Source organism: Panicum virgatum, chromosome 7N, assembly GCF_016808335.1.
Source record: "Panicum virgatum strain AP13 chromosome 7N, P.virgatum_v5, whole genome shotgun sequence".
NCBI classification, from domain to species: Eukaryota; Viridiplantae; Streptophyta; class Magnoliopsida; order Poales; family Poaceae; genus Panicum; species Panicum virgatum.
The window spans coordinates 6,797,750-6,802,341 of NC_053151.1; the positions used below are offsets into that span (position 1 = coordinate 6,797,750).

Genomic DNA, 4,592 nt, shown 5'->3' on the forward strand with positions numbered 1-4,592 from the left:
TACACGAGCACATGCACCGTCTGGCCATCGCAATGTTTGGCCAGATGAATTATAGATGAGCCTACCTGACATTGACGAGCCTCGCCAATAGCCACTGCAAACAGAGACATCAACACGGGCGCTGTACACATCCTCACTTATTAAGTCAGCTTAGGCTTGATTGAGGGCCATCACGCGTAGGATCAAGAAGAACTTATTATTGTGCGTGTGCTTGCAATGCACGGTAGGTGCGCGCATGAAGATCTCTAATGACGAGGCCAAGAAATAACAGCGAAACTCTTCCTGTTTTCTTCTGTTATAGAACAATGCACGTTTAATCGGATGGCTATGTATCTTTGAGTGTAGTTTTAGCCAATGCGCACCATCCAGAGCTCATCTTGATCCCAAAGCCTTTTGAAACGAAGAGGCACGAGAGTTGCATATTATCATACTGATAAAGGATAAGTTATACTTCTCAGACCAGGCATTACAACAACAAACACATGACACCAGATTACCCGCCATGACAACACAGCGCTAGTACATGCCACGATGCAACACAAACACTTGAACTCTGAGCATGTACGCACAGCACACAGCTCTTTATTCCAGAAACAGTAGAAAACGATGAGCAAGCAAAGGAAGCCTTTCTTCTCTGACGAAGCACGCAGGAAGAGAAGGCAAAGCTAGCTGATAATCAGAGGTCGCTGGCAGCGTTCATTCAGATAATATTATGCAGCGGCGGCGGCGGCCGGCGTGCAGCGGTGCTCGCAGTAGTTGGTGAGGGTGTCGGCGCAGCGGTTGACGGGCAGCTCGTGGGCGCTACCGACGGCTCTGTACTTGACGCAGTTTCGTCACGACGGGTGGCAACCTTGGCGCGAGATGTCCAGGCACCGGCACTTGGGCGGGTTCGACCTGAAGCAGAAGTCGCACTGGTCGCAGCACGGCCATGGGCTCGCGTTCTCGTCGCCGGCGGCCGCCACTCCTGCCTCCTCGCTCCCTGCGGCCGGCCACCAAATATTAGTTGCTCTATATAATAGATCGATCCCTTTGTGTTGAGTTGAGTCAAACTGCGTGTAAGAAATGGTTTCTCTCACCTTTGCTCATGAGTGGCAGAGCTGCGAGGACGGCGAGAGCAGCCAGTGTGGCGAGCAACACCTGAGGTCTCATGGTTGTTTCTCTTGGCAGGAACAGGGTGGTGCCAAGTTTGTTGCTTGGATTTCCTTTCCTACTGAGGGCTATGTTATGTGTGTATGGGGATGGAGGAGGCCTTCTTATATTATAGGAGGGAGGAGTCGTGTGCCCGTCACAGGTGTGTGACCTGTGCGATCATCATGTGTCCGAGTGGAAATGCACTCTAGTGATTAAAATTTGCCGGTAATCTGAAACAAATTGGGGGTAGTCAATGCTTAATCAAAAGCACTCCCAATGCCTTGCGGGTAATCAGATCAACGGGAAACAGTAAACACAGATAGATGTACAGTAAAAGCTATAACATGGTGCCACAGTCAAATGTATAATAACAGCAACCAATTCCTTGCGAGAATCAAACCAACAGAAAAATATTAAAAATTGCTTTGCAGCGAAGGAATAAATTTAATCTAAGGGGACTCAGCTGTGTAGTTTTGTATTGGTAATGCGGATTTTTTTTTTGCTGCTCACCTCATACCAACCAAAAAGCACGTCTGTATGAACAGTAAAAATTATAATCCAAGGGGCAGCTGCTAATCTAAAAGCAATCAGCTGCACTAAGAATCAGATGAATATTGAATTAGTATGACACGTCGCTCCTCCCAGGGGCGGCACGGGCGGAACCCGCTCTCCCCAGCGACGCCGCCACACCTCCCCCCGACCGAGCTTTCTCGTCTCGCCGCTGCTCGAGCGGCCGCCGGAAGCCCGGGCGGCGGCAGGGCCTAGATCCGTGCTCTGGGCTGCTGGATTTGCTCTCCTGACGGTGAAGTAAGCTTGGATCATCGGAGAGTCCAGCGACGGGAGAGCGCGAGGTCCCCGTGCGCTTTAAGGTGGTGTGTCCAAAGAGTGGTGTGCGGCGGTGGATGTGGCGAGGCCCCCACGCGTTTGAGTTGTGTTGCCTTGGAGGTCCAGAATCCGGTGTGGTGCTTTGATCATTTCGCGTGCAAGGTGCAGCAGCGGTACTTCAGGTAGGGGCCCTGTATGGCAGCTGCCTCTTCAATGTGGTACGGTGGGTTTCTCTTCCGTCTTCTCCCAACGCAAGGCCGTGGCAGGGAGATCGGCGATCATGTGTGTGGTAATTTGAAGATGACAGCGGCATGGTGGAGGAGTTGTGGTAGCTACATGGCTTGCTGCGGACTGCAGCTGCCTGTCCTGCATGACAGCGGCTGGTTGGCGCGGGACATCGTCGAGGATGATGGTGCTTGCGATGAGGCTACTTGTTGGCTTTCTCCCGGGTTGTGGTGGTGCGGCGTGGTGTATTGAGGAGAGTCGTGTTGAGTTGTGCAGCCGCGTTGATATCCCAATCCAATCGGTAGTTGAGTTGTGTCGAGTGGAATTGTGCAGCCGTGTTGATGTCCTATTCCAACTGGCTGGTGGTGTTGCTCGCTGTTGTTCATTGTCGTGCCCAATCTAGGTGTATTCTTCTTTTTAATATAATCGGCAGCTCTCCTGCTTAATTCGTTTAAAAAAAATTAAATTAGTATGACGGGATTTGTGCGGCTGCTCACCTCATATTCCAATCTCCACTCGCCTGGACCAGGAATAGCCAAAACCCGTTGGCAATTCAGGTGGGTTTCCGGTGGACGTGCGACCCCGATGACGCCTCCATGGCCACCGCCGATAGATCGCATGATGATATTGCTGCGAATAGACCTGAGAGCTTGAGCAGGGGATGTTCCGGGAGAGTAGCAGCGGTAGGTGGTCGGATGGCTGCGGTTGTGGCCGGGACGGCATCACCTCCGGCAGCCCATCTGGTAGCCGATTTTGATGGGATTGCGATGGGGAGAAACCGAGCCAGCGGCGAAATGGTCGTGATTATTTTTTAGAGTTAATTGGAACCATACCATTGCAACTCCTAAGAATTGGAGAAATACTACTACAACTTCTAATATTGGAGATATGTTACTCCCATACGTCTTTCAACACCTTGGGCCCACCCGCAGGGTACGTATCCCTTTGGCTTTTCCTATGGACTGTATTGCCCTTCTATAGCTCGGTACGTCGCTCATCCCATCGTCGACACTCGATCGCCTTGACAGTTGTACGTCGCGTCGATTGCCCTAGAGCCAGGGCGCCGCCGCCCCAGAGCCACGCCAGGGCGCCTCCCACCCGCGAGATAGCCTCTAGGGCGCCACTGCCCCAGAACCACGCCGGCGGATGGAACATCAGCAACGAGCACTATTGGGCCGTGAGTCCTTCCCCTCCTCCTCCCCAATCCACCTGGCTTGACGGGTCTTCTCGTTCTCGCATTTGGTCCTGATCGAATGAATTCCTATGTTGATTCAGGCGGCGCGATCCTCCTCAGTCCGTCGGCTTCACCGCGACGCAATAGCAGTCTGCCCAACCTGATGCATCAACCGCGAGCTAGCCTCCCGCCTGCGATGTCTGCCGATAGCAGTCTGCCTGGAGCCCATGCGGCGCGCGGCCAGGGCGCCGCCTGTGACACTTCAGGTGTCTAGCCAGTAAATCAAGTGTAATGTGTAAATGTTGTGTGAATTTTGTTTGATACCTAAAACTTTGCAGTGCAAAGTATGGGTATTCTGGTAATTATGAAAAATTACAAGTCCCTTTGTGCAAAAAGTTTGGACTTAGGGAGTGATTTCAACTTTGTTAAGGGCTTTATTGCAAATGTGCTATCAATTATTACTTTAGCAACTATATTGCATTTTAGCCCAAAAATATTATAATTTTACTATTTAAAGTATTTTTCCTTAATGGAATAAAGTCTATTTGAATCTTTGAAAATATTTTCAAATCCTTTGATCTAGTGAAAATTTGCATAACATAAAATTTGTAGATCTTGAAAAACTGAACAACTTTCATATTGGGCACTTTTTCATTTGAGCCCTGGATCAGTGGGAATTTTTAGTTTGTAGTTAAGCCCCTAAACTTATGGAAATTTCATTTCAGTCCACCCACAGTCTTCGTCCTCCTCTGCATGAAACAGGGGTGCTGCACCCGCTGCCGCTCGACGTGGTTTTGGGCCGCCGCCGCCGGTTCCCCACCCGCCAGCTGCCCCGCATCGCGAGCAAGAGCCCCCGCCGCCACTTCCTCTCCCCAGCTGGCATTCCGCGCGCACGCCACACCATCGCGCCATGCCACATCGCCGGACGCCCCCTGGAGAAGGTGCACTGCCGCTGAAACTCGCCCACAGCCCCCGATGACTTTATCTCCTCCCTGGCGTACTCATCCTCCCCTCCCTCGGCCTATAAATTGGCCGGTCACCCCTCTTTTTCACCATCAACCACCGCCGCCACCCTCTTCCAACTCCGGCGAACCCTTGATCCACTGCCACAGCACCGCCTCGACCCCCAGCACCCCCTAGCAAGCTTCACCGTGCCCCAGTGAAGCTCGCCAGCCCTTCAACCCCGCCACTCCTCCACCCGAGCACCATCGCCGATGAGCTCATCCGCCACTACCCG

The 4,592-nt window shown here is 52.1% G+C and overlaps 1 pseudogene; it reads right to left on the minus strand.

The window, feature by feature from the left end:
- Nucleotides 1–377: 377 nt before the first annotated feature.
- Nucleotides 378–1,286, minus strand: LOC120683644 (annotated as a pseudogene).
- Between the last annotated feature and the right edge of the window lie 3,306 nt (nucleotides 1,287–4,592).